Consider the following 10,487-nt stretch of genomic DNA (forward strand, 5'->3'; position numbering starts at 1 on the left):
GGCTTCCCTTCCCTTCTCTTTCCACTTTCTTTGAACATGAACATGATATTTAGAGCTATGGCAACCATCTTGTGATCATGAGGAAAAAGCCAAGAAGAGTAGTCCCCCTAGTCTTTAGATTATAATGTTAAACCACTAAAACAGTCAGCAACTAGCTACCTCCAGATTTTTTCATATGTGAGAGAAAAACAATTGTTTAAGCCTCAAATATTCACCACTGATACAAGGCTAAAGAGTATGCTGAGTCCTGTTTCTGAGAACTCACATGTCATATTACTCTAAGAAAACCTTTTACTTGAGCTAGCTTAATTGAATCAAACCATAATACCCTGAATAAAACAATTTGGGCAGACAGGAAAGAGTGCTGAGTGGACTGAAGAATGGTTTGAGCAAAGAGGCAAAACCAGTCGCCTATTCTGAGGCCTCTGAGTAAGACAGGTGAAAAACCTCACAGTGTGGGTGAGTGGAAGATAAGATTCTAAAAGTGCGGTTAGAACAGTTTATACCTTAAGAGTGTGTCTGGAGGCAAAGAAGAATCACTGAAAACGCATAGGGACCTGCTGAAAAGAGTAATTTAAAACAGGTAATCTAGCTGTGAGAGGAAGTCCTAATCTCTGTAGCGGGTTATAAACTGAAGAAGGGCAAACCTTATTTTGTAAACTGGATTATCTGGTTTCAAATCATTTTCTCTGTGTATTTCCATTTCGTTACCCTTCATCCTTCCTAAAATCTTGTTTATGGCTCCCAGTCCTTTTACAGTTTTGCTAAGACGTATGAGGGTTAATGTCTTCTGCTAACTCTTGAGCCAGTGCACAAATGGGAAGAACCATAGAAGGAGGTGAACCTCTAGGATTAGCCTTGGGGACTTCATGGGTGCTGCACCGAGGTAGCCCCTCCCATCCACCCTCTCCTTCAGTGTCAAGCTTGCAGAGCTTGAATGTTATGCTGTCGTTGGTTTTCAGGAAGCCAAAATTTTCTTAAGAGGCTTACTGTGATGATCAAACACGAAAAAGTGTGAGTGCAGTTGCCTAGCAAACGTCTGATCTAAGCAGACAATATATATATTTTTTCAAAAACAAAGATTTCTGTGACTCCACCTCCATTATTTCTGCTTTCCTAACACCCACTCAACCCCAAATCTACCCTGGTTCCCTAATCCACTGAAGAAATGGTGTTGGTCTGACGTGACTTGTTCTTAGTAAATCCACACCTGGTGCTTTTGATCACCACTTCCTTTCTCTTCATGCTCACAAATTATTGCCTTAATAATCTCTTTAAAAATGTATCACCAAAATACAGGAGTTAATCACCTATAAGATATCTATAGCATTAGAGACAATGCATATATTGTGCTTTAAAAAAAATCTTGAATAGGATGGCCATCCATTTCCTACTCTTCAGAATCCACCTTCTTCAGCTGTTTCAGCCACATAATAAAACCCATCCTTCTCTCACAACCCTTGCTTTGTGCTCTTATATTATCCATGTGCCTCTCCTAAACCCCATCCCTGGATGGGTACAACTGCTGAACTCGTTGCCTTAAGCAATAGGCCTCCTTCAGCATTGTATTCCCAGCTCCAGAGTTGTACTCAGCAGTTAAAAAAATTTTTAAAGTTTTAATAAAAAAAAGAGAAAAGGGAAAATAAATCTTGAGAAGAGAGGCAAGCTGTGCCTCCCACACTTTTCTGCTGTTATTTTAGCAAATGGAAGGTTGTCTGGGGTGAAGGTGGGAAGCAGGGTTAATTTGCCTGCTTACACGTCTATGATACCATTTCATAAGCGCTTTTTTGTGTTCTCTAGTATGTGAAGTGGTTTAAAAAGTGGATCTATTCCCTTCTAAATCACAATGGTACAGAATAATTCTAACTGGAAGTCAAAGAATCAAAGGAAAGCAAAGGAAACTTAGGTCCTTTCCTCCTTTTCTTTCTCATTAAGATCAGAGCCAGGAATGCATTTCTAGGCACTTCTTACCCTTCAGAGCTACCTTTCCTTTCAGAGTGTCTTCCCTAACAGATTTCATTTAGCTTATTCTTTTAAAATGCTACCTTTGAAGAGTCTATGGCAATGATACTAGAACTTTTTACTTTGAAATCATCTGGGGTGTTGGTTCAACAGGCTTCCCCTGTTGGCTTCCCAGGCAGGGTCTGGGGAAGGGGTGACAGGCACCATGTCCTGCTGCGATGGTGACAAGAAGAAGCCTCTGAAACAGCCCAAGAAGCAGGCCAAGGAGATGGACGAGATAAAGCATTCAAGCAGAAACAGAAAGAGAAGCAGAAGCAAGAAGAGCTAAAAACGAAAGCCACAGGGAAGGGGCCCCTGGCCACAGGTGGAATTAACAGATCTGGCAAAAGGGAAGCCAGTGACAGTGCCTGAGGCAATGGTGATCCTCAGTTCCATTCCTATTTAAACATCTGGATCCCCACTCCCCTCCCCACCCTGTCCTAGTGTTTGTTGCCACCTATAACTAGAAAGAAGTGTTGTCTTAGATCCTGTTGTAGATTTAAGAACAAACTTTTGTAAAATAATAATAATAATAATTTTTTTTTAATGAAGCAATCATTAAAAAAAAAATGCCCAGCTCCATTCTATCTCTGGAGATTCTAAGATAAAGATTTAGCATGGAACCTAAGCATTATTTTCTTATCATGTTTAACAAAAGCCCCAGGAGATTCTGATGGCCATCAGAATTTGAAAACCGCAGATCTAGTCTGTCCACATTTTCACTTTCCAGACAAGGTGGGGGTTTTTTGGGCAAATTTTTTTGTTTGTTTGTTTGGGTTTTTTTAAAGATTTTTATTTATTTGACAGAGAGAGACACAGCAACAGGAGGAACACAAGCAGGGGGAGTGCGAGAGGGAGAAGCAGGCTTCCTGCTGAGCAACGCCCTTCCCTCCCCACCTTGGGATCCCAGGACCCTGGGATAATAACCATAGGCGAAGGCAGAGGCTAGTTTTAGTCAAGTTTTAATAAAATGAAATCACTTTCCTCAAAATAATTACAACACATTAAGACCATTGTAAGCACCACACAGTAATTAAACACCTGGGCTCAGGAATCAGGTTCACCAAATACCTTTGAGCAAATTACCTAAAAGTTTCTGTGCACCAGTTTCCTCACTTGTAAGATAAGAGTGATAATAAAAGTACCTACCTTATAGGTTTATTGTGAGGATTAAATGAGATAATATGTCTAGAACACTTAGCACAACAATGCCAAAGCACACAGAAGTAATAAATGTTGGACATTATTAAATGAAGATTCCTGTCATCTCTTCATCAGAACCAGGTTGATGGTATGTTCTACGAGCCTAAGAATAGTGTTCAGGGGCTCTCCAAACTCTGCAATTTTATGTTAAATTTTATGTTTATGTATTCTGCTGAGAAATATATCTATAGGTAGCTCTTCCCAGATTCTCCAAGAGGGTCTGTAACTGTCCTGAGCTCTAGAACCTAGCTTCGTAAACAGCGCCCTTAACTGGCAGTGTCTGCCTTCCCTCAGGCTTCTCAGAAAGGTGGATTCAGACCACACCCCAGAAATACTAAATCAGAATCCGCGTTTCAGTAAGATCCCAAGTGATTCCCGTGCACATTAACATTTGACAGGCACTGCTCCAGAAATTTCCCAAATTTCCGTGATAATGAGAATAACCTGGTATCTTATTAAATATGCAGATTATCTGGGATCTTCTTTAGAAATTGTGACTCATTAAATCTGGGTTATTCTTTTGCGGTTGGGGTGAGTGTTATTCTTATATTTAGGGAGGAAACACTGGTCTCAAAGATGAAGTCATCTGTAAGTGAAGAATTTGTCAGAGAATCTGTTTTTTGTTGACCTAGCCTTCCTGCCATAGCTTCTTTGTCTTTGCAGGTAAGAGTGAAGGAGAGTGTATTTAGTACTGAGGCTGCTTAAAGCCCAGATGATTTCCAGTTCCTATGCATGTGAAGCCTTGCGATCAATCCCTTTGTTTTCTCTAGTAAGCTTGCTTCTCTATAGCTAGCCGCAAAAAATGCCTAATGCAATGTGTTGGTATTTTATAGAATGCAGTATGTAATACATATAAAGCAATATTGCTAACGTTATACTTGAGAATTTACATTCCAGCATAAGAGCTAAAAACATCATCCCGTTGAAGTCACCCTGGGTAATCTTTCCCAATCCCATACCCTCAGCCTGCTCATTTTCCACTCCCTCCAACACAGAGTTCGTGACCACCTTCTACATTTTGCCTTTATCATTCTCTTCACTTAAAAGAAAATCATGGTGGGGTGCCTGAGTGGCTTAGTCCATTGAGAATCCTACTCTTGATTTCAGCTCAGGTTATGGTCTCAGGGTAATGAGATAGAGCCCCGCCTCAGGCTCTGCACTCAATAGGGAGTCTGCCTAGGATTCTCTCCCTTTCCCTCTGCCCCGCCCACCCCCCATCTGGTGCTTAATCTCTCTCTCAAATAAATCAATCAATCTTCAAAAGAAAATGATGGCTTTGCCACATATTTGTCCCTAGTCAGTGTTTAAAATGTTTTGAATTTTATAAGAACAGTGTGCTATGTACACTAGTAAGGATTTGCTTTTCCACTCATCATTATTACTAGTGTTTATTCATGTTATTTCCTGATCCTACCGATCAGTTATTCTCACATGGATAAATTTCCATTTGTGTAAATATGCCCTTCTACTTATTCATTCACCTGCCAATTGACATCTGGGTGATTTACTTCAGACTTTTAAAATGCATTTCAAAAAAATACATGTAAGCAGGGGTATCTCTAGAGCACTTAATAGGAGTGGAATAGCTAGGGTACTGGGGTAGGTTGGCAATGACCCCCAAAGATATGTGCACATCCTCATCCTTCAAACCTGTGGCCATACCTTATACAGAAAAAGAGTTTTAGAAAATGTGATTAAGTTAAATATCTGGGGATTTTCTTGATTCAAGATTATCTTGAATTATTCAAGTGAGCCCTAAATGCAATCCCACCCTCCTTATAAAGCGGGAGGCAGAAGGAGATTTGAATCTAGACAGAAGAGAAGAGAAGAAGGCAACGTGCCTTTTCAACACCTTGATTTCAGTCCAGGGAAACTGACATTAAACTTCTGGTCTCCAGAACTATGAGGAAATAAATTACTCTCTTTTTAAGTCATCAAGTTTGTGGTCATTTGCTGCAGCAGACATCAGAAACTAATATAAGTATGCATATATACAACTTGAGAAGATAATGCCAAACTATTTTCAACTGACGATATGTCAACGTCATGTATCAAATATTAGTTCCAGTGGTGGTTCCAGAATTCTTGTATAGGAGGATTTAGGAAACTTGTTTTCAAGTTATATTTTCCCAATATGGGGAAAAACCCATCAAGGATCCCTATCAAAGACCGTTGGTGGCGAGAGTGGGTTGCTATTCATAGACACACTCTCAAGTTATTACTTTGCAGGCTTACTAATCACAACTGAGTTCTCTGCTTAGTTGTATCATTCTCCTGTTGTTGGAAATCACAGAGAGATAATCTTGTTGGCCTCAGGCTGGGGAGGTATAACTAGTTCTTAGATGCCTGAGCAGGTTTTTAGGATCATTGGCGTGCCGTGTGTTTATTGGAATGATTTCCCTATTTATGAAGCTACTTTTGTTGTTACACCAAGAGTAGGTTTATGTAGAAGCATTGCCCTGTTTTTTACACCTTGCAGAAACAGCATGTCTTTTCAGAACAGAGCTTCCAAGAACAGCCCAGGGGACTGAACTGCAGATAAGCCCACCTTGCCCTTTACTCTTTGCCTGTTTGTTTGATTCAACACAGCTCACAGCTCTTGGTCCTGCCAAACTTCAGACACTCTAGGATCACTGTTGCTGCTGCTGCTGTCAGTTGCAGCCCATAAGGGATAAAGGGAAGAGATTTTTTAAGAAGACTTTTAGTTATTTATTTATTTGTTATTTTTTTGAGGGAGAGGGCAAGCGTGTGCTCAAGCAATCATGGGCAGGGGATAAGGCAAAGGGAAAGAATCTCAAGCAAACCTCCTGCTGAGCTCAGAGCCCCACTGGGGGCTCGATCTCACAACCCTCAGATCATGACCTGAGCCGAAATGAAGGGTCAGTCACTTAAATGACTGAACTGCCCAGGCACCGCAGGGATAAAAGCATGAGATTTTTAAAAAATTTTTATTTCCAACAATCAGAGGACAATAAATTAAAAAAATAAAATAGTTAATAATAAATAATAATAATAAATAAATAATAATAAAATAAATAAGTTTCTGTTTCTGCTTTCACAAATTACCACAAACTTAGTGGGGTAAATCAACATGAAGTTACAGCCTGTGGGTCACGAGTCCAACATGTGTCTCACTGGGCTAAAATCAAGGTGCTGTCAATTCTGTGCCTCTTTCTGGAGGATTTAGAGGAGAATCCATTTCTTTCCCTTTTGCAGTTTCTAAAGGCTGCCTACATTCCATGGCTTCAAGTCTCTCTCCTTTCTCTTCAAAGCCAGCAAGAGTACATCTCTGACCATCTTTCCATAGGCACATCTCCTTCTAACTGCAATGGGAGAAGTTCCCCAATTTTAATTTTATTTTTTTTAACATATAATGTATTATTAGCCCCAAGGGTACAGATCTGTGGATCTCCAGCTTTACACACTTCACAGCATTCACCATAGCATACACCCTCCCCAATGTCTATAACACAACCACCTTCTCCCTACCCCCTGCCCCTGGCGACCCTCAGTTTGTTTTGTGAGATTAAGAGTCTCTTATTGTTTGTCTCCCTCCCGATCCCATCTTGTTTCATTTATTCCTTTCCTACCACCCAAAACCTCCACGTTGCCTTTCAACTTCCTCATATCAGGGAGATCATATGATAATTGCCTTTCTCTGATTGACTTACTTCGCTCAGCATAATACCCTCTAGTTCCACATCATTGCAAATGGCAAGATTTCATTTCTTTTGATGGCTGCATAGTATTCCATTGTATATATATATATACCACCTCTTCTTTATCCATTCATCAGTTGATGGACATCTAGGTTCTTTCCATAGTTTGCCTATTGTAGACATTGCTGCTCTAAACATTCAGGTGCACGTGTCCCTTCGGATCACTACATTTGTATCTTTAGGGTAAATTCCCAGTAGTGCAATTGCTGGGTCATAGGGTAGCTCTATTTTCAACCTTTTGAGGAACCTCCATGCTGTTTTCCAGAGTGGTTGCACCAGCTTGCATTCCCACCAACAATGTAGGAGGGTTCCCCTTTCTCTGCATCCTCACCAGCATCTGTCATTTCCTGACTTGTTAATTTCAGCCATTCTGACTGGTGTGAGGTGGTATCTCATTGTGGTTTTAATTTGTATTTCCCTGGTTCCCAGTGATGTGGAGCACTTTTTCATGTGTCTGTTGGTCATCTGGATGTCTTCTTTGCAGATATGCCTGTACATGTCCTCTGCACATTTCTAGATTAGATTATTTGTTCTTTGGGTGTTGAGTTTGATAAATTCTTTATAGATTTTGATACCAGCCCTTTATGTGATGTGCCGTTTGCAAGTATCTTCTCCCATTCTGTGGTCTGTCTTTTGGTTTTGTTAACTGTTTCCTTTGCTGTGCAAAAGCTTTTGTTCTTGATGAAGTCTTAATAGTTCATTTTTGCCGTTGCTTCCCTTGCCTTTGGTGATGCTTCTAGGAACAATCTGCTGCGGCTGAGGTCGAAGAGTTTGCTGCCCCTGTTCTCCTCAAGGATTTTGATGTCTCACATTGAGGCCCTTCATCCATTTTGAGTCTATTTTCGTGTGTGGTGTAAGAAAATGGTCCAATTTCATTTTTTTGCATTAAGTTCCCCAATTTTAAAGATACATGTGATTTTTAGGTCCCGGGTATCTCTTGTCAAGGTCCTTAATTTAATTACACCTGCAAGTCCCTCTTGCCATATAAAGTAATATTTGCAAGTTCTAATAATTAGGACATGGGTATCTTTGGGGGAGGCATTATTCTCTTTACCATAGCAGAATTCTTTAAAGAGGGAAATACAGAACAAACACTATGCTTATTTAGCTACAAGTACTATAGACATATATGTCACATAAGCAAACTGTTGTCCTGAGGGTCCATTAGAGCATTTCATTTAAAACTTTTTGGGGCACCTGGGTGGCTCAGTCAGTTAAGGAGCTGCCTTTGGCTCAGTTCATTATCTTGAGGTCCTGAAATTGAGCCCCATGTCGGACTCCCTGCTCAGTAGGGAGCCTGCTTCTCCTCCCTCTGCCTTTGCCCTCTTCCCCAACTCCTGCTCATTCTCTCTCTCTCAAATAAATAAATAAATACGTCTTTAAAAAAAAATTATATGTTGGTGGCTCCATCAGTTAAACGTCTGACTTCAGCTCAGATCATGATCTCAGGGTTGTGGGATCAAGTCCCACATTGGGCTCCCTGCTCAGCAGGCAGTCAGCTTGTTCCTCTGCGCCTTCCACCCCACCCCCCACCTCGTGCTTTCTCTCTCTCAAATAAATAAAAAAGCCTTTAAAAAATAAATAAGAAATGAAAAGATTATATGTCTTAGTTATTTAGTGAGACTAATTACATGGAAATTTTATTTCATGGAACTTTAATAAAAATATGACATGTACCAACCTCCATTGAAAGCCATTTTGCTTTCTCCTAATCTTAATTGTTCTCCCAGTAATACTAGACTTTCACTTTCCTAGGAATGTAACACTTTACTACAAAACCGTAGTAGAAACCTAACGTAACAAGCATCTGGTATTACTTATCTCGTACATGCTTTTTGCCAAAGTGAGATACTGAGAGAGGTGCCTGGGTGGGTCAGTCAGTTGGGCGGCTAACTCTTGATTTCAGCTCAGGTTATGATCTTGGAGTCCTGGTATGGAGCACCAAATCAGGCTCCGCGCTCAGCAGGAAGTCTTCTTCTCCTTCTGCCTCTGCCCCTCCCCCATCCTGCTTGCTTGCTCGCTCTCCCTTTCTCAAATAAATAAATCTTTTTTAAAAAGTGAGATACAGATAAATATTTATTGCCAGGTAGATAAAAGTAAAGTCTTAGTTTATAGGCCTGGTTTTCTAATTTTATTTATTTTTTATTATTTTTTTAAAGATTTCATTTATTTATTTGACAGAGATCACAAGGAGGCAGAGAGGCAGGCAGAGAGAGAGGAGGAAGCAGGCTCCCTGCTGAGCAAAGAGCCCAATGTGGGGCTCGATCCCAGGACCCCAGGAAGATAACCTGAGCCAAAGGCAGAGGCTTTAACCCACTGAGCCACCCAGGCAACCCTGGTTTTCTAATTTTAAAAAACCTGACTAATTCCCATAAAAGAGTATTCAGTTCACCAAAAAAAGAAAGTTCTAGGTGCTTAAAAATAAATGTTTCAGAAAAACAACCTATCACATTTTCACACCAGAAATATGTGTTGGACTATATTGAAAAGAATCTCTTTCACATTTTCTCCTCTAATTCTGATCAGATAGTTTCCCTTGCAAACTATGCACATCCAATCATCAAATATTTATTAAGCAGCTCCTATGTACTAGATACTCTAGTCATATGGCTTCCAGAAGACATTATACCCTTGTGGCCTTTTTGAAGGCCACAGGAGGCAGCCTTTCAGAAGGTACCGAGATTCATCACACATTTGGAGGAACCTCAAAAATGCCTCAAGGCCCCACCTACATGAAGGGGACCTTCCTGCCTGATTCTTGCCCACCTGGCCCAGGAGCAACTGGAGGCCTGGTTCTGAACCCTTGTTAGCCCTATGGCTGTGGCCCTGCAGCAGCCAGGATCCAACAAGGAATTTAATAAAAGGGATTGGTTACCTGGGTAATGAAATAGCTGAGATGCCGGAGGGGACATTCCAGTATCCCCAGATATTAGCAGCAGCAGAAAGAACATACACTACCACCTGAAAGCAGGATAGAGGGTAGAGAATCATATGATTAGAGCCCATGGGCAAGTGTCGGCCAGTGGAAGCCAGAACCGCAGTGGGCCTGTCTGATGGAAGTGGAAACCGTGAAGGAGACACACTGGCGGCCAGAGGAGGCTAAGACAGAAAAGCCAGGAAAAGGCCCTGCTTTCTTTCTTCAGCCCTTCAGATGGATGCCAGCATCTCTCACTGACTGATCCCCTCTGAAAGCCAGGCTGTAGGGCGCTAGGAAACAGTCCACAGGAATCAGGCACCCTGCCCTGCTGAGCAGAGCGACAAAAAGCTGAAGAATAGATCTGAGAATGCTGACCCAGGACTGATACAGGACTAGTATGAGATGTCTCGGATTCCAGATGCCTACCTGTTTCATAGTTACCTACAGCTGAGCCCTGCACAGTAGCCAGTTAGAATTTCTATGATCTCTCACCGCAACTCCCCATCACCAGCTTCCTGTCTGAGTGCACACTGGAATCACCTGGAGACCATTTGAAAAAGAACCAATTTCTGGGCTTCTCCCCAGATACTGAATAAGAGTTTTGAAAGTAAAGTATAAAAACCTGTATTTTTAGCATCTCAACTTGA

At 41.1% G+C, this 10,487-nt stretch overlaps 1 pseudogene; it reads left to right on the plus strand.

Annotated features, from left to right (window-relative positions):
• Nucleotides 1-2,167: 2,167 nt before the first annotated feature.
• LOC131831156 (translation machinery-associated protein 7-like) lies at nt 2,168-2,373 on the plus strand (annotated as a pseudogene).
• The last annotated feature ends 8,114 nt before the right edge of the window (nt 2,374-10,487 follow it).

Source organism: Mustela lutreola, chromosome 5, assembly GCF_030435805.1.
Source record: "Mustela lutreola isolate mMusLut2 chromosome 5, mMusLut2.pri, whole genome shotgun sequence".
In the NCBI taxonomy this organism is placed as follows: Eukaryota; Metazoa; Chordata; class Mammalia; order Carnivora; family Mustelidae; genus Mustela; species Mustela lutreola.